This window comes from Lingula anatina, chromosome 4, assembly GCF_051362555.1.
Source record: "Lingula anatina isolate TDL-2025a chromosome 4, LinAna3.0, whole genome shotgun sequence".
NCBI classification, from domain to species: Eukaryota; Metazoa; Brachiopoda; class Lingulata; order Lingulida; family Lingulidae; genus Lingula; species Lingula anatina.
In genome coordinates this window covers 15,575,814-15,597,010 of record NC_141770.1, presented here as the reverse complement: position 1 = coordinate 15,597,010, position 21,197 = coordinate 15,575,814, and the positions used below count along the sequence as shown (strand labels likewise).

The window sequence follows — 21,197 nt, the reverse complement described above, 5'->3', positions numbered from 1 at the left end:
AAATTAATTGCTTTTTAGATCAGGCGGCCTTGGAGACCCCAAGGTACCTGCGAGAGTAAAGCAAATAGTATTTGTGATTAATGCACCTTGTCTCTTATGGCCTCACGAGAGCGCTTCGCTCTCGAGTTCAAAGTCGTAACACACAGTGTTTGTAATATGTTTCGTACAACATGACACCAGAAAAATGATTAGTTTGTCCTGTTGTCGTCGCTTCACAGTTTAAGGTGAAAATTATACGTACATTAGTTGTAAGTTATTTTTTGTCGAGTCCCCAGTGTATAAGAAGTACCAGCTGAAAGCGTCGAAAAAAACCTGAATACAAAAGATATTGAGGCACAGATAAAACACATTAACGCTGTTTAATCAAATTAATTTAGTTTTTTTTTTCGCTTTTGTTAATGTTAAAATTAATGTTATCGATTATAGTCCACCCTTTAAAAACTGAATAAAAACAAAACAGGTGAACGCTCTGAAGCAAGTGTTAAATATCGAGGTATATGCAAAGTTGCCGTCATGTCTTGACTTAGAACGCAGAGGTTTAAAAGAAGAAAGACATGTACTAATAGTCTTCAGAAACCCAATGTAATTTTTTTACAGAAACAAAAAAAATATTGCACTGACAAAAAACACGATTTGGTTTTAATAGCGTCATTCCCATCTCAAATATGAGAAATAAAACGGCATCAGGATGATTTTATGAAAGCAACAAAAATAATATATACAAATGAAAAAATATTACAAGCGTGATTTGGACAGTGAAAATACGAGCGTGTACAGCAAATTCCACCAAGTCGAATAATTGTTCCAGAAGGTCAAGCTGCTTGTACAGCGCGGCAGCCTTAGTTTTCTTCCAATTCGGAAACATACAAGCAAACAAATAAATACCTCAAGGCACAAGCGTTACAAATTCAGCAAAAAAAAAGCTGCGAGAACATGACAAATACCCTGGTGGTCCGCATGTTCACCTATGATGAGAGTAACAGGTATAACCCCTTAACGAGCGATCAATCTCTCTACTAACGCGCACCGAGAGGTGGGTGGCCCCGGGTTCGACACCGTGTAGGAAATGTCGTCTCACGGAAACATGACGAAGGTTCAAAGTAAATCCTCATAGTTATATCAAGATATAACGTTAAGGGTCATAACTCAGAGATAGAGTTGTATAGGCATAGTACAGCGAACAACCGAAACTAAAAATGCCAGAACGTCAACGGCCTTGCTGGCATGGTTCTCTCACCTGGGGTCCTTCAAATATGACTAGTCACGGTCTTCGCCATATTGGCGTGGTTGTTCCAGCCCCATGCAAGGCTTCCAGCCGGGGCCACTCGTAACCTTCACTGTTACAAGGCTAGGTTCCCGCAGAACATCACCCCTTTTGGCCTTGGACAGGTTTTTACTAAGAGTCAATGCCTTCTTTGGAATGTAAAGCAACCCACAGCCCCTCCCTACCCGTGTGATACAAGCTAACGCAGTTTCTCTGACACGGTTAACAGCCTCAACTATCTATATGCATCTATATATCCTTTATACAAAAGCGTGTAATAGGTCTTAGGTCTTAAAGAAAGCAGGGCAAAATTTTTACCCTTTGTGTCTGTTATTTCAAACAGGGAAACTATCAGCCATATTCTAAGCGAATGCCGTGACTCATGTTACGTTTTTTCCAATGTTTCTAAACACCAATTTACTATATATCTTTTGAAGATCAACAAGCGACAATTGCATGGTAAATTTCATAAAAACACACATTTTATTTATCTTTATCTATATAGTAATAGAAAAAAAACTGATCCATTTGAAGTGAATGTATTTTACCACCTCGCGTTCCCAGGCAGCCTTAGACGTCAAAAGACCGCGGTAGCAGTGACATATCGTTTCTTGTGGTGGTCGCGACTCGTACGGGAACAAAGTGGAAGGTCACGTGACACTTCAATTTGTGCAATTAATGCCCCCCATTTATTACCCAACCGATCTGCGAAGTGATGAAAACGGGCGCGGTTCTGATCATTGATCTTTTGTTGGCCCCGCTTCAGCAAAAGCTAGTTTAATCCCGGAGAAACAATCTCCATTTCGATTATCAAAGGGAAAATTAATGAAATCGAGTTATTTCATCAGGCATTAGACTTTCGATAGCAATCACACTAATTTTAGGTACAGCGATTCTGAATCGGTTTAAATTATGTAGGGTGTTTCAATATTTGCAATGCGTACAGGGGAACTTCTGTTTTATTCCCGATCTTTTCGTAACATGGGTTAATCCCCTTTACAATTTGCGGCTTCATTAAAACCACCACTGCCTATGTAATTCAGAGCCGTGTTCATTCACGTAATCTTCGGGAAAAGTGAACAAGGTCCGGAAAATGCAGAACTCTCTCTCTCTCTCTCTCTGCAAGGCTCGAGCGAACCAAAAAATACAATAGCGTCCCATGACAACTGTTGAATGGCATTGTTCAGCGTCCATGTAATATATTACAGGGGTTCACACGGCCGGTTGTGGAGTCATATCAGATATATGTGTCCTTTTTAAAGCATTATCCATAATATATATGCCCGTTGTGAACGTTATACATGATATATATGTGCATTTTGAACGTCAACCTTAATATACAGGTGCATTCTATATCATTCTATATGCCCATTTCCAGTGCTATTTTGATACATCTGTCCATTGTGTACATTCTTTTTTGTTCACTGAAATTACTTCACCATAAAACGGCTATATATTTTTAAAAACCGGCACCCGTTACGGCGTGGTATTCTTGAGACGCTTGTCCAACAGGTCGTTCATTTTTTCCATTCATTTCAGCAGACCGTCAGGTAATTTTTGAATTTTGCAGGATGAGGTTTGTGCCTACAAGTGTATTCACCCCCTCTCCCCCCATTCAACAGACTTTAAACACTTCATTTTTATTTTAAAAAACTATCAGAAATGTATCGAGAAAATTCAACAATTTCAACAATATTCACTGATCTGAAATGAATGAACAACAGCCAAATCGACTGAAGCTGCATTTAGATAAATATTGAGCTCAAACAAACGACTGAAACGTGTCTCAAAATGATTCCATGGAGGAAAGTGATCTTTCACATAGAAATAAGTGAATTAATTTGGTCTGGTGACGGTTTTTAACCCCGAACCGGTTTTGGATGAACAAGCCTGTGACGCCAGCCCTAGAACGTTCTCTCCAGTGGTGGTGGGACAGTGTGTTAGCGGTGATGTGGCCCAGGGTCCTGTGACGTCAGGTTTTTTAACACTCGTTGTTAAACGTTTTGGCGGGAGTTGCCTTTAAACAAACCGGCACTGGTGTGACTGTTAGTGCAGGGGAAATCTAATGCATTTTTGAGGTTGACTGAAACATCTTTTATCTGAGTCTGTGGTATAGATTTGCAACGTTACGGGTTGAGAATTTGGGCCGTGTAACAGAGCATATATCTTCTTCGCTTTATTTGTTTTTATTTTTAATCTGAAAGTATTTTAAACTTGCGCACATTCCAGTGGTCAATATCTTTATCAATATCAATATCCTTATAATTAGGTAAGTTTAGGTTTTGAATTACCATTTCGTAATTAACTGACACTGTTCTTTCATTCTCTCTCTCATAGGAATCATTTAATTAGTTTGATTTTGTACGTTTCTCTGCAGGATAAATGTGACAATTTATCGCAAAACAGTAATATTTCCTGATAATTTTAGACCAATTAGTTATCTTGAGAAGCAGAGAAAATAATTTTAATAAATTAAAAAACAGATAGTTAATTGCATCTCGAATAAAAATAGGAGATACATAAAGAAAATTTCTAAAAAATATCATTTTCTCATTGATGAGTATGCAATATAATCACGTTTGAATGAAGTGAGTATACAGCATGAAAAATTCACAATAACTATTTTAAAAAATAAAAAAAGACTTGTTATCAGTTTTTTTCCTTAAGTAGGTTAAGTCGTCAGCTGCCTCTTCCCCCACAGCTTTTATGGTAATCGACCAAAAATAGAGAAGAAACTCTGGTAATTGTTGCAAGGATAGCTTTATTCTCACAAAAAGTTGCTTTTAAAAATTAATGAATTTTATAAATCTCCCTTTCTTGGGCTAGGTTGGGCAGGGTCATTTTGCCAGCTGTGGTGTTCCCAATATCCTGTCACCAAAACAGTGGACATACGGTGCTCCTACACCTCTAGGGTGGGCAAGTGCGTAATATCTCAGCTATTCTACAACCCAAAATTTGTCCGTTCTCTTTAAAAAACAGGTGTTTGAATTAAATTAAATTTTGCAGATCGAAATTGGTAATGAATTGCGCCCATTCTCCCTTCTTTTCATTTTAATCTGTGAAGCTCAAGTGACGAGAGAGAAATTGACAAAGCGCAGCGGGTGGTTGATTAAAACTTGGGTTTTATTAAATTCTTGTCCAACGTATTTTTCCCGCATTAATCATCTTAGAGGAGCGTTCGTATCCCCACCAAGAGACGACATCAAAAAACTGAAGAATAGACAACATCAAAGGACATGTCTCTACAAAGGTCTTTTTTCACTTAGAGATGGAATTGCAAAGTTAATACGAATAAATCCTCATTATGTCCATGTCTATTACATGTACGATTCTTTTAGGTGTTGTTAAAGGTTATATTTAAGGCGTGAGATGGAATGGACTCGAATGAAAAAATCTTTAACACATTTCCAATATGTAACAGCACCCAAGCAGGGAATCATACAATCAAATGAATGTAACGACCAGTGTATTCTGATCACAAACTACTGCTTCGCTTTGTAGTAGTCTAATAACATATCAGGTAAAATTGCACAACAGAATAAGCCACAAGGCGCTTTGCGTTTAAAATGAAGACGTGCAGTATAATTCATAAACAACATATTATTTTTTTCCAATATATATTCTGTTACAAATGTCATCGGCATCAATCATAAGGCATAATGTACCTGGTACAACTTCAATAAAAATAATATAAAATATTTTATGCAGTGTTTGCGTTTATAATATCAAATTGAAAACGGTATTCATAATTTCATTACATGTGAGAAAAAAAGCACTAGATTGTCCCCTTATACCAGTGAGTGTCACAAAAGCACTCATGGGACATAATCAATGCCAGGACCCTCAATAGTAAAAATAATCAAAACAACAACACAAAACAACCGTTTAGAAACACACTCAAAATTCCCTTTATAAATATATATATTAATATTTCCCAAACTGCTTAGAAAGACCCACAATATGCACGAACAAATAGTACTCATCAAAACAACAATTTAGACACATTCAAAAATTCTCTTTACAAATATATATTAATATTTCCCAAACTGCAATTAGAAATACCCACAATATGCATGAACATATCAACTGGTGTGTTTTTACTGATCAAGATATTATAAAAGTACAAAAAGCATCAACAACACAGCTGTGATTATCCATGTTAATCAGTAAAAATGTTCATGTTAATGGACAGATGTTAGTCCAGGGGTGTCTTCTCTCACCTCAGGGGCTGGCTGGAACTTCTCTCTTGCACTTTTAACTTTGACTTGTTCAGGTACAACATGAATGATCCACTTTTGGATAACTAGAAAATAAAGAAAAATATGTCATCCTTTTAAATTTAAAACATAAACATTATGCCTTATATCACATAAAAATCAATAACTTATATCAAATCTCAAAGTTTCAACAAAGAACAGATCTTTGATAATTTTGACTTAATGGGCACTGTATTATGATTTTCAATGATAAATCATGTTTGAGCTAAAACGAGGTGTGTAACTTGATACTGCCATCTTTAACTCAGTGTCCAGCAGTGATGATTTCACTGAAGTTCTCACATTTTTAAAATAATTCTGGGCTGCTGGATACCATTTTTTTTTTTCAAACAGTAGTTTTGTTTAGGCTGACAGTTGTGCCATTTCAACATGTATTAGAGACATAATACATAAATGACTTGTAGCATTATTCTATTGTTAACCATTATTCAATTGTTCACCATCTTATTCTTAATACTTAACATATTTACAAGTAAATGTCAAGGTGCAAGGTTTCTTTGAAAGTTAATTCAAATATAATGATTTTTTATGGTTTTATTCATAACGTTAACACTAAAATATATCAACTTTAATACAATAATGTGCAGTATGGTCTGTGTTTTACTATATATTATAAAATATTTGATGCCACTCAATTTTCTTTTTCTTTCTTTCTATCTTTCTTTCTTTCTTTTTCATCATTTTTATTTTTATTTTGGGATCCTGTTAAGAATAAGTTCATTTGTTAAGTAAAAGGTAATAAGATTCCACATCTGTCCGAAGCCCACATGTAAAGACATATGTCCTACACAGCTGCTCCAGGAACCAACGACGACAGACAGTTCTCTGCTGTTTGTAAGAACGACATGGACTACATGTAACATGAACATTCACATGTAAAGACAAGTTTTATTCCAGATGTCACACCTATTAATAACTTTGTACAAAACCAGTCACAGGACTTTGCATGTACGTGTGCATGCAAAGAAGCATGGTCGAGCTGACCTGCCATCACGAAATGACACACTGGACACATGCTGTGCATGCTCCACCTGACATGCAATGTTTTTGGACATGGAAATAATAATCAAGTAGTATTTGCACTATGTGCTTTACAGCATCTTATTCCCACACATTTTTCTCTTTGTAACAGAAGGTGACATTTGTAAACTATATGTTGATCACTGGATTCATTGTAGATATTTTTATGAGGAATTGTGACTGAGGAGTGAGAGAGAATACATGTTGCTGAGTACGGTATTTACTCAATCTTTTCAATAGGGAAAAATTGTGAATTTTACAAATACTGCATATTTTAAGTCAAAGTTGCTTAAAATTAGATTATTCCTATAGAGGAATAGCAACAAAATTAAAAAGCAGGTTACTCTATAGTTATATTGTAGGTAGTAAAAGCACCACAAATGCTATACAGAAATATATTTTTTATGATTATAAAATTATGTATCTGAAAGTTAGATCATTTTTGCTCATTGAAAAGACAGAGTTATTACTGGTAAGTAAGAATGCTCTCTCTATGTCAAACTGTAACAAACAACAACAAATAAACAATAAAAAACCAATGGCAAATCAAGCCAAGCTAAAAGATCCATTTACCCCAAAAAAATATAAATATGCACTACTTCACAATATGTAGTGAATGGTATATTGAATTGTAGCAGCTATGTTCACCTACAGTTCATTACAATTTTAGTGATGAATGCAAACTGTATGGGCATTAAAAACATTAAATTTCCAATCCCCTTGTATATATATATATAGAGCCTGAATGAACGACACAAATGAGCACCTGCTTTATGTTCCTGAGCCCACTTTACAACATTAGATATCAAAAACAAACACTATTAAATTAAAGCAATCTATCATATGATTCTGATGAGTTTTTTTCATCAAACAAATAATTATCACAATGAGCATCACAATGCTAGAACAACACTTTAACCTTGTAATGCATACAGATCGAGCACAGAGGTTGGTTCACACCAGTTCCAAGTTAAAACTGTTTCAGAAAAACTAAAATGGGCCTCGCAAAAACAACAGAATGAAACCACCAGGGAATACTAAGACTTAATGATGATAGGACCCCCCAGTTTGATGCCTAGACACAGTGATGTATGCTTCAAATTTCCCCATTATGACAATACAATAATGTACTGTACACCAAATGTAAGAGACACCGGTAGCTACAAGCCTAGCTTTTGTCATCTTGGGCCTCTACAAATTGCCGTCCCTCACGTTATCATTTTACCACCTTTGTCAGAGGACTCACTATATTCAAAACTCCTACTGGGCCAATCAACAGTTACTTAATTTGGGAACAAAATCTGACAATTATTTGGCAATATATCAAGAGGAATCCCCCAGCATGCAATTCTTAAGGATACCATAATGTGAGATGGTTGTGTGTGGTTTATACAAAAGATCTTATTGCAAATTACCTGAAATAACCCAATACAACTATCCACCTACCTGAACTAAAATTTAGCCAACAATTTCTTCACAACTTCCTTTTTTAACTTATCAATTATTCACTTATTTTAATTAATTCAATATGAGTATAGTAAACCTCTATACCCAATATTTGAAACTTAGCCCTTCAAGTTGTAAATTTCTTTATGTCCAATATTTATTATCTGAATAATGTTCAATGTCCATGCTGGAGTTGATTAAGGAAAATTGTAAAATATGCCAAGGCATCATCTGATCATTAAAAAAAAAACAGATTATCTCAGCCACAAACACGCATATTCATTGTTCTTTGCAATGTTGTTTTGATACACATATTCTGTTGCAGTGTTAAAGTTTTCAATGGAAAATACCAAATATGTTTCTAAGTAAGAAAAATAAAATATGGCAGACATATCTCTTTACCTTAACTTGGTAACCTATGAATATTATCTTTTTTTCCTATTATCCAACTCATAACTCTTCAAGTGTTAAAAAAAATTACAGTTTTGAATGGACCAGAATTAGTTTTTATTTCTATCTATTTCTCTTCAAAAACACCCACCAATATTTTTCAGAAAAAAAAAAACAACACCATTCTGTAAGGGTTATAATAAATGCCAATTTAATGTAAAAAAAGCAATAGCTCATTTGACATTTCTATTGAAATACAAAATGATTCAGCACATATGTCTGCTCTCTAATCTCTCATCCTTAACAAGCCTCATCAAAGAACATACTGTCACCCCAGCTCCTCATAATAACAAAGACTGCAGGTCGGCCACTTTTTTTTCTCACTAATAACCAAATATTTTAATTTTCTTTTCTCTCCCTTAATTTCCAGGGTCATTATTTTCCAATTCATTTTAGAGCTGCATATTAGAAGGGACCTTCAAAGGTGGTGGGTAGAGCGCGGAGTATTATCTGTGAGGGATGTTTTGATCTCCAGGCCGGCAGCCATTTCCCAATCAGCTCAACACCAATTCATCACATGTCAATGTGTGCAGTTCAAAAGAACAAATTTCTCCGCCGAGTCACGTATTGTTTCCATTGATAGCAGTGCCAAGCTTCCCGATCACAAAGACATGAGATTTTCAATAAATCTTGTAACAATCATCGAGGACCACCTGATCCTAGAGAGTCCTACGACTCACGCTGATGGTTTAGAGAGCCAGTCATCCATCATGCAGCATAGCACAAAGTTCCCAGTGGGTTTTGGGCATCGTATGTTGTAACTGATACCAAGTCTTTACCACACTTCTTGACATAATGAGCTGATTATATTACTTCTATGAAAAATCAAGTCTTTAATTTGAAACTCTAATGTACAGAGGCAGTACTAGCCTTACTAGTAAATAATGATGATGATGGCGAGCTATTATGATCTTCGCTAATGATTCGTGACTCCGTGTTCTTTGTATACTGTGTAGGAAGTGCGCAGGAAGTTTACAAGACAAAAGAACTGTTGTCAGGTAAAAATGCCAAAAGCCTTTTAAAATATCAATTTATAATTATTTTTTTGGCTTTTGAGAGCACAAAAATACAGCTCGGTCTAGAATCCAAAAGATATTTAATTAGAAATTAATATCGAACCACGTCACGAAAAAAAATATACATACACTGTACAGTGGATTTCTCTCTGAGCAATCCGGAAATTAATATGAGTCGGTGGCCTGTACCAGTCCAGACGCCCAACCCTCTGATCAATGTTACGTAGCAAAAGCTAGGATGCAATGCTGCCATCTTTAAACGCTGCAGTTCTACGCAGCTGTTTTGGCAGCCATTGCTCTGACCTATTCCGCCAGACTTGCTATTGATAGGCAGTTGCTACGCAGTCGGCAGGGAGAAGGTTACAGAATAACATGACCTCAATTCAAGCTAAGAGATAACCTACGGCTGCGAAAAAAATAGAGGTTGCATCACAAGATTGCACAACAATCATTTCTTTAGGCAACCAATGAAACCCTCTGACATATTACATCAAGAGCGCACAACTGCATTAAAAAAACAAACGATACCATCTTTCATAATTGGCCTTGGGTTTTTAATCACTTTTCTTTTCTTTCATTGCCGATTTCCTTTATGCTTTGACCTTTTTTCTGTCGTTCTCCTTATTTGGAGCAAGGAAAGGTGTCTTGGAAACAGATCTTGCCGTGTTTTACCAATGCAGCCACAGAGAGCCACATGGCTTTCCATGTTTCCCAAACAACCCAGCTAGTCAACAGAACGCTGGGTTGAACCAAGGGGCAAAGTTGTCATCACAACTCTGTGTTCAATCACAAAACTGACAAATCAAGATGCTTCTTACTAAAGTATTTAACAAAGAGGTAATAGGGATTATTCTCTTACTAGTATATATTTCACAGGGGACACATTTTGCTCTAAAAGGATCATTTATACCTTTTCTACTTATACACGTGAATACCAATCATATGAAAAATTATTTTTTTCTTTTTTGTTCAAATATTCAAATTTGCCGTCTCTCCCCAAAATAATATATATATATATACATGGACCTCTGGACAGATTTGAATAAAAACTGTTTCCCCTCCAGCTTCAAAAAAATCTGGTACAAAAAAGATAGCAATGAACACTTCAAAAGTTCAAGAAAGTCAAAAAAGTATATATCAAACATGAAAAGAAAGAGATAAAGAGAAACTTCCAGTGAGGCTCAGGGACAATATCAAGCTGTCGGGAGCTGAACCTGGCAAGGCTACTTTTACACCATTTCTATAAGTCTGAAAAGTTTAATTAAGTAAAAAGAGATCCAGTGACAGAATTAGACACCAGTTTTAACTGCGCTTAGAATATATCATCTTCACATGCAAACACTGGTTCTCTCATAGAATCAGGTGGCTGGCCCTCCCCTGATAGCTTGGGAACACAGAGCTTGATGTATATATACACAGACTCTCAGCTGTCTTTGTTATTCACTTTATATTTGAATTCAGTCAGTGAATTGTGTTACCTTTCCTTACAGCTATATCACAGTCCTGTTCATATAAATGTAGCCATCTTAAAGAGATATTCATTTCTTCTTGGAATTAATTTTGTTTAGTTTTCATTTTTGTCAAACACATGTATGTAATATCTCTCTAAATGAACCTTTTTCCTTATTTAAAATATGTCAGGTCTCAACTGATCAAAAAAGAATGATATCATTTTTTTTTGTTTGTTTGTTTGTTTTGATAGAGAGAAAATTAAAATGCACATTTTCTGCAGCCAAAATGATATAAGAAAACACTGCATATGCAGCTCAAAATCTCCAGTACACAGAAGATTTCGCCCAAAATATATCTTTACAAATGATTATTTTAATAACATTTAAATGCATGAAATAATGTTTAAAAATAAAAGCAACGTCTAGGAAATCACTATAATTCATATGTCAACATAAAACTGCGTTGTCTAGCTATTACACTTGGTCTATTTTTATGAATCAACAGATGTTCTTCCTAATTATGTATAAACATAAAACTTAACCCTGATCTCTTAGTACAGACAACTGTACATCATGCTAAAAACTAAGTCACGTCCTAAGAGCGCAACTCAGTACATAACTTTACTGATGGACAGTTCAAATGGCTTCCTTTGATGCTTGAACACACGATGACCACAGGTCAAATATACATAATTGGTGTTAGAACATGGATAATTTCAGATAAATATTCCACTCATCCAATTTGGTTAGAAGATGACTGAGGAATTATTCTTGACACATAAGTCAACGAACATGAGCTGTACTACCTGAGAAAAACTGACAAACTTCTCTTCCACGGACTTCTAGTGTGTCCTCAACCTGGCATGTTCTAATCATCAACAAAAACTAAACTTTACTTGGACTAAAGACATTGATGGCAAATTATCTAAAAGGGCAAAAGAAATATTGCTCTGTTTCTATTACAAAAGAAATTTTATTGCATGTAAAAAAAAAAAAAAAAAAAACCATACCTTTACTAGAAGGCTAAATTAAATTTGTGGATAGAGGGAGGAAGAAAGTGAATGAATTAAAACGACAGATGGACAAACACTGGAAAAAAAACCAAAGATAAGAAATGCTTGTTTGAGAATGCAGCAATGTTTCCAAAATAAAGCAGCCATCATGCTTATTCAGCAACCAAAAGAGACTGCAGATTTACACAAAATCCAAAATAATTGTAAACATTTTGAAAACCCAATTATATTGCCCAATTATGTTGCTAAAACAAGCACAGAAGAAATAAATAACTCAACCAATGAAAGTAAGATTTAAAAAATAATAAAAAATATCACCATGAAAAACTGGCGTGATGGGAAAAATTATTGTAAGATTTTTAAAAATGACAAAAGATTGAGAAAGGAGCCAAACAGCTTTTCTTGGTGTACTTAAGAACTCAGCCCTGCAGGTAAAGGTGACATCTGCACTACACCAAAACTATAGCTTTTAAGTGCAAACACATTCCATGAACCTTCCTCTTTTTTTCTTAAATCTTCACTAGTATTCCAAGTTTTGACTATATCAAAACCCCTGTGCCAAAAAAAAATATATCTTTAATCTTTTCAACAACAGCATGACCTATAAAAACAAAGAAAATTGATAGGTGCACGTAAAAATTAAAAGAATATCATGAAATGAGTTGTCACCTCTTCATGATGCTCAATACGTGTACATGTATGTCCAACCCAGCTGCCCATTATATTCCCATATCTTTTTTTTCAAACAAAACAGGAAGATAAATTTCAAGGTATATAAAAAGTGGAATAAGCTGATTATCTAAGAAATTCTTCTGCCCTCAAGTGGTGGAAGAGGCAAGGGGTCAGTTCAGACAGGGATTCTTTCAGACCGAATACCTGATTCACTCAGATGGATTTGTTTGACTCTCCTGTTGATACTGACATACAATGGGATATCTTTATAATACCAGTACCATCCTCTGCACAGAAACTCTTCAAGGTAACCCCAACATGAAATACCTGATACACTAAATTGGACATCCACTGTGACACAGTGTAGACAAAGAAAACCGATTCACCACAAACCCTGTCTGAACTAGCCTCAACTGTATGATGTATATCTACACACATACACTACTCTATAACTCTACGACAGCACATAGTTTTGCCAGAAGGAGGCTGACCCGCGAGTGAGAGGTGATCCAAGGTTTGAGGCTACTCGGTGCAGCTTATCCTGTAGAACAGAATGGGATACGTCTGATCATAGAGCATCTGGTCCAACAAGCTGTCTGCACCCCTGGAAGCTGACGAGCAATTTGTAGTGAGCCACAGGTGTACAAATGGTCGCATACAACGTCTGCTCTCTTCTCCAGAATTCTACATGTGTTGATATACAAGACCCATGCTGGACATTTGAACTTATTCACTTAATATAAATAAATGATATAAGGTTAATGGAAAAAATCTCTCCCTATTTCAAAGTTATTTATTTCATGATAATTTTTACCCATCAAATGAATGGAAAGAAGTGAAAAGGTAGCAATATGTTTTATGACAGATGTGTATCAACTCAGATGTTGTGACAACAATGTGGTTCTCAAAAAGTGCAGATGGACCACTTACATGATGATAGTGTGATTAACAATAATTACATGTATAAATCAATGTATAATATTGACGATTCAATTCGGTTCATTAATGTACCAATTCTTGGTAATGTGCAAAGGCACACAACAAAAACCTGTAAACATTAAATATAAGTTCTCTTTACGCAATCAGCATATAGTACTTGCATACTGAAAGTGAGTTACAGGTATAAAGTATGATTCATAAATGCATATAGACACTAAATATAGTTACAAGATCAGTCATGACAGAAAAGACATGAGCTCTGTGAACTATGTATCAATCTTGTCATTAATTTTTTCACTTATTACCAAAATATTGCATGTCTGTCACAGATGGCCTAGTTATGTCAGGAAGCAGATGAATTTCTTATGCTGCCAAAACTTTTTCCCCCAACTTCTTGAAAGAATCTTATTTATCTAAAAAAAACTCTGGATCATTACTTCAATTAAACATTATGATTTATCTATCACAAGCTCTGCAATATAGAAAAACAGCCCTACTTCCAGCTATGTTTAAAAATCCACAGCAATGTGCAATCAGTTGATTAAGTCTCAAAACAAAAATGCTGCCTAAATTTAAACAACTTTTTAGATTACAAAAAATCATCAGACTTTAAAACAGTCAATGAATTTATGAGAAAATATAAATACATCAAACAAATAATGTTTCGGTAAACAAGTTCAGATTGACTCATGGTGTACTGCTCTACTGGCAATCTTCCTTGGAGAAGTCATTTTATATTTCCAGACATCAGTCATCTTTAAAAAAAGTCCTGTAGGAACAATATATGGTAATTTCTCAATAATTTCATATGAAACATATTTTGCTTATAAATTTTTAATATCTGTTATTAAAAATCTGTGAATATAGTTGGGATTGTTCAGTGAAAAAGTTGTTTATTTGTGAATAAATAAAATTTTTAAATTTGAAATAAAAAAGTTGGAATAAATTATGTATGAAACTTGAGAGTATTTACCAAGGCATAAATTTTCACCTGAGAAAGCACTGCCTATTATATACATTTTTCTTTAAATCTCTGATTTAAAGCATTTCTGTTTGCTTTGAAACATGTTTTCTTTTCTCTTATCAACAAAAAATGCTATTTACTATCCATACAAATACCCTGACAAATATCAATTATCGGTATTTGCAATGACCGTATTTAATTAATCAAGACATTTTTCACATATCTTCAAAAAGTCTCTGCAACATAGCAGTGTAGCACACGTTTTTTGCTGCATATGTATAATCTTACCGTCATTATAACCATCATTATAGGATGCTTTTACTTAATTATCAAGACAGTCAGTTGCATCCACAGTCTAAATAAAAAAAATCCGACACTTGGTCTTTAACGAAAATCACAAAAACTCATACAAAACCTCATACAAAATCATAAAATGATACAAAATGAATGGGTCCAAATTCATCTATCGATACTCCTAAATGCAAGGAAAGACAAAACAACCAGCAGTGCTATATATCAAGCTGACCAGTGGATACACTTATAGACAGAAGGGCAGAGGAGAAATGACCTAACCAAAAACATTACCACTTTGGCAGGGATAAGGAACAAAATATTCATATGCTGCCTCTTCCAACACATAGCTTTATTACTGTCATGACTAAGTTTTATATCTAGAAAGTTGTTTGTGTAGATTAGATATGTATAACATATTGTCTGGAGTGTATTACTGTGGTAATGTTTTGCTGGCTGTTAGTTACTTATTCTGTTAAAAGCATAATGCAAAAGATTTATGGACAGATTTTGATGAAATTTTCAATTTAAGTCACAAATGGTGAAGATCCATCAATTGATTAATTAATGGTTATGTATTAGTCTATTATTATTATTATTATTATTATTATTAACATTTTCACCAGCTCAGTCAGAGGTAGAGTAGGAATAGATATTTAGACATAATCATCCACACGAGTTCAAAGAGAGCAATAAAGATGCGCTCCACCACAAATATGTACACCTCATTAAAGTATAACTGCCTTCAACTTCCTCTTGGCAGGAGTCAGTGAAGTTTTTTTTTTTATCTTTTTTCAACTGTAGCTGTATGCAATGTATCTGATATCCCTCCCTCGACATCAGTGGTAAAAAGCTTTAAATTTACCCACATGGTTACTGATGTGAGTCATGTGACCCAATCATTTAGGGGCACTTCTACAAGTCTAAGTCATAGAAAATTTTATAACCAGTTTTCTTTGCATAAGCACCGTCCTGAGCAGACATCCACGTCAGACTCCCTTATCTACTCTCTTCTACAACTATAGCACTTCCTTTGACTTCTGCCATATCCTGGGGCCAAATGACAAAGCATTCTTGTAGTGACAATTCTAACTTTATGCAATCTGAATTTCAAATATGAAATTCCTCTGCATTGCACATATCAAATGGGCAGCTATATTTCAGAACCAAGTGGTATACATCTATATAATTGACTTAGAGACTATATAACAAGTGTCATACTCTTTGTTTCAATTAACTTAAATGGGCATTGATGATGGGAATGGTGAGCTAAATGTGACACCTACAAAACTTTATCTATTGAGGGTAAAATCATGGTAAATTAATTTTTTTGGCCCTCAAGTTTATATAAAATTTTGCAGATTTTCAAAAAAATTCTCACAATGATGATGCTGATTTTTGAAGGTATAAGCCTTGGTCAGAATCACAAATAGATTAAATTATAACCAATCTGTTTCTGAAACATATTAACAGATTTAGCAATTAATCCCTATGTCTGATATCAGTGTAGACCAGCCTACACTAAACTGAGCTCTGTACAAAGTTAGCTCTCTCTCTCTCTTTTTTTTTTTTTTTTTTTTTTTTTTAAGGGGAGTTTCTAGAGATATTCCAACTTGGTTTCTGGAAAATAATTTGTGTCATCAGTTTGCAATTATTATTCAAACTGGGAAGAAATCACACTCCCCCTCCCCTCCCCTTCGGGACCCACCTTGTGCAATGGGGCGTTAGATTCTATATCTGTACAACTGGCAGTTAAATTCTTATCAAATTGATGTGATTGTTGTTTGTCAGTGCAGTCAAGGAAAACGATCTCCTTTCACCTCTCACATTGTCACTTATGATGAAAATATGCTCTCCTTAAACACTTTTCAAGATGTGGCCAATTTTATTGACTCAATTTCATAACTTGTTTAGGAAAAAAAGTGAGTGAAAAAAAGCACCTTTCTCTTATTACACATATCCTTTCAAACTGTGCCTTTGAAGTAAAATGTACCTACATTTTTTTCAAAATCATTTCATTTTATTGACTCCACTTTGTATCTCAATATTACAACAAGACAGATGTATTGTTGGAAATTTAAAAAAAAAAAAAAAAAAAGAAAGAAAGAAAAAAGTGATCCCCCTAATTAACCCTCATCAATGCATCTTTCTTATGGTTCTTCTTTTAACCGCTTGTCAAATGTTCATCTCATAATGTTGGACATGTTCCATAGATTGCCATATACCAGTGCACCAAGACACATTTGTACTTGTTGACCCCTGACCCAGATCAGTAATAGCATGGTTTTTACGACAGGCGACATATGTCACTGCAGCACCTTGATGGTGTCCGCAGTTGTTAAATAGCCGTAACTCAACACCTACAGCAACAATGGGCCATTAAAAAATTTACCGGTCTTATATTTTTTTTTGAAACACATCTATTCAGTTTTTCAGATGTACTTTTTTTTTTACAATTGGATAACAGTTTTCATGTTCTTATATTATGCTGCCTGCTTTCTTTACTGAAGTGACTAAACTAATTTATAACTAAATATGTTTTTTTTTAAATCTTTTTATATATTTTCCATCATTTATCATTTTTACATAATGAGCAGAGATTATAATCTTATACTTTTGAATTATAGGTCTGATTATTACATGATATGGACCAAGGACAATATCAATGATTTTTTTTTACCAATCAGAGAAAAGGATACATTTTATCAATCAGGTGACAACTCAGGTGACCACAATGTCAGATGATGGCAAAGTCCAAGCCAGACTTGGACAAATTAATCATTATCAAATGTTTATTTTTTTTCAACTATTTATGAAACTTAAGGTGTGAAAACTTTGATATAAAAATAATCAATATTTCTGATCATAATTTTTGAAAAGTTTTAAGTTTACATCACTTAATAACAATCATATCTATCCATTACAATAGATTTAAAATCAAATATTATACATGTAAAGTCCAAGTATTTTTTATTTCTAAATTTCTAAATGGTACTCTCTCTCTCTCTTGCTCTCTCTCAAACTACTATTACTCACATCTAGATAAAATATTCTAAAAATATAACCCCTTGGGAAATTTATGTATCTCAAACTTAATTTCCGTTGCTCACTCCAACTTCCAATCTTACCCAATGGTTTATAAAGACCCAAAAAGAGTTTTAAAAGTTTGCTCTTGGCCATAGCAAAGTTGTTACATGCACAAATGGATCCTCTCCATATTTTAAACCATCAGAGTTGGGCCAGAGGCCAAATGAAGAGGTGTTGCTAGCGTGTTAACAATCCCCTATCATGTTAACAAATTGAACTTCGGTGTTATTTAGTGCGGGTCTCCTTGGTGCAGCAGCGTATGTCACCAGCCTTCCGTACTCACGCTAGCATTACCTTGTCAAATTATTTTCTCCAATGACTCAAAATACTCCAGTTTTTCTGAATAAAATGAGAGAAAAAATGTCACTGATTTGGAACCATTTTGCCATTGATGTTGTCGAAACATCTGACCTGGTCAAAACGTTTGAGATATTTGGTTTAGACAATGGTTACACCAGCCTGAGCCCAAAGCTATGTTGAACACATGGAAGGCTGTAGTAGACATGGCCATTCACTTCTCCATAATTACGACTAATCTGTCAAAAAATCATACTCGATGACTTCTGACTCTAGGGCTGTCACGTAATCGGCGTGTTCGAAGTTTAAGGTGACTCCCATACCAATCAAGCAATTTGTTTTCCCTCGAGAAAAAAGAGCTATAAGGGGAAAGAAAATACTGACAGAGTATCTTTGTGAAATAGAAGATAAAATGATATGAAAATAAAAATTTGAGCTATTGCCTTTTAACCTAAGAAAAAAGAAATGAAAGTGAAATACACTTGAAGAGTGTGACATACTTTGACAGACAGACAGACAGACACACGACAGACAGACAGACAGGCAGACTGCTATATATCTTTCCATCGACTTCTACAATAAATTTTCCAAACATGAACTTGTGTTTAGGTTAATCAAATCCCTTGCTGTTCGTGCAATCATTCATAATTTCTCCGCCACGCAACAATTAGGTTTCAGTTGACTTTCTCTTGGTACCCAGAACACTGCCACACAGCGCCCTCAGTAATTTCAAGTGCCATAGCGTACTATTCTTTAATTAACTAAAGTATTACCAGCATTTGCCTTAAAATAAAATAAAAGTCATTCAAAAGCAGTAACATGACGTATAGGTCTCTAGGTATCTTCTGCATCAGTAGGCACAACATCATTATTATTAATTTAAAAAATACAAATGAAGTAAAGCATACATTTTTATTACCAATGTAAAATTTATAAACCCTGCAATCCTTACACCGATTATTTGATAACCAAACTCATTTCCGTATCTTCTGAACAATAGTTGTCCTTTGTTTAAAGCATAAATCTACGTATTGTCAATAGTAAAACATAATATCAGCATATCTTGTTCAGACCCCTGGTGGCAGCCCTGGTTTTCACACAAACTTGGACAATGACCAAATCAAACTGTCCACCTTTAAATTGTATGACAAAAATATGAAATAAAGAATACTGAAGGTATACTATAGTTTCAACACTTTTTTTCCCAAAAATACAATTCCACATGGCTGCAAGTACTATTTCAAAAACCTGCAATAGTAAACTCCCTAATATGGATTGGGGAAGTTATCGTGCCAAAGACACTGGGCCTTTTAATTGTATTACTATTACATGTATCTTGTGCCTTTGTTCAGTAGTTTTAGAGGTGTAGGAATAAAGGTGACTTAAGCCCGAATGTGTGTTGTTTTAAGTGCCCATTTAAACTAAATGGTATTTAAAACTCACACAGGAGGGCTGCATAGGGACCTTTATCCCTGCATCCTCTTTGTTCTAACATGCAGTGGTCACGTGTAACTGACCAGTGGCCAGTCCAATCACATCAGCTGCCTCGTTTGGATATTTGGTCACGTGAAACTGCCCAACGGTCACTCACAGCTTTAAACTGCACAGCGGCAGCAGCAAGCCATCGCAGCTCAGCGTAGATTTTATGAACTTTGCAATGTGTTAACTGTATAATTTTTTTTTTCTTTCTTTTCCTCCCCCTCTGGAAGTTATCGTGCCAAAGACACTGGGCCTTTTAATTGTATTACTATTACATGTATCTTGTGCCTTTGTTCAGTAGTTTTAGAGGTGTAGGAATAAAGGTGACTTAAGCCCGAATGTGTGTTGTTTTAACACCATTAAACTTGAATACACACAATGATTTTCTTCATTCTGAGAAATTTCTTAATACATATAATCTAGGAATGAACCATTCATTCATGGAATTCTATCCACACTGCTTGGGCAAGGAACCTAAAATAGAAACTATATCTGCGTCTATTCAAGCCTACACCAAACAACCCAATGGACTTTTATTTTTCCTCTATCAATATTCATCAAATCCCAGTTTGCTGGTAACGCTGTACTTGGCACCCCCGCCTCCCCGTCCCCAGAGGTCTACTCTAAGAACTCCAGCCCCCTGATACCACCATAGTTTATTAACATGCAACTACGCAACTGAACTTGGGAGTCTCTTCTCGCACAGTGCAGATTTAGACAAAACCACACCATGGGACTGCAGATGACAACCTGGGGACAAGTTTCACAAGATAACGTTAGCCCGAGAATTGGTCTTAACTTTTAAGCTAAAAATTTGGCATATTTCAGTTTGAGATAAAGTCGTAGTAGTTCACTTCAATAAAGTAATTGGTTTGAAACATTGCCTTTCTATGCATGAATCAGGAGCAATATTTCATTTGACTGCTGCTGATTTATATTGGGTTAGAATAAACTTAAATTTGGTTGTAAAAAATTAGACCAAATTTCCTGCTGTAGTATGTGGAAACAGGCCTTGGGTATCATGGCCACCAACATCATTTATATAATAAGTTTAAATCCCATGTTGATCAATGTAGGTGATATGTTATGACTTTCAACATCCCCATTCATATAATTTCAAGAGATGGTTAATTTTTTATTAATGTTAGTCCAAACAATGTGAAATATTTAACGCCCATGTTTTTATTAAAAAATGATTTGCTTTAGTTGAAGATAATGCCTGGATAATAGACACAATACACTTGTTCTTATGACAGAAAAAGATCCAATAATAAATTTACATCGTTAAGCCTGTTAACATTTCATAATGTTGTCACATTAACTGTCAATAAATATACGTGATTAAATTACTCTGTACTTTTGAAAGAAACATATATATATATATATATATATATATATATAATGGTATTGAGTAAGTTGCAATAATGGCAAAGGCAGTAATAATAAAAGTGCCAACTCCATGTTTATTTGTTATAGAATATATCATTTTGAGCAGTTAACTTCTGAATTTAAGACCTGAAAAAGTCTTGAT

The 21,197-nt window shown here is 34.8% G+C and overlaps 1 long non-coding RNA gene across 15 annotated transcripts in view; it reads right to left on the bottom strand.

The window, feature by feature from the left end:
* Positions 1-4,008: 4,008 nt before the first annotated feature.
* LOC106165260 (uncharacterized) overlaps positions 4,009-21,197 on the bottom strand; it is a 95,644-nt gene continuing 78,455 nt past the window's right edge. For 14 of the 15 annotated variants that reach the window (XR_015333767.1, XR_015333765.1, XR_015333764.1 and 11 more), the window contains one exon: positions 4,009-5,567. This is a non-coding gene — a long non-coding RNA (uncharacterized LOC106165260). Of the gene's footprint in view, positions 5,568-9,602; positions 11,072-21,197 lie in introns of those variants that run through there. The other variant, XR_015333776.1, reaches the window with a different exon arrangement.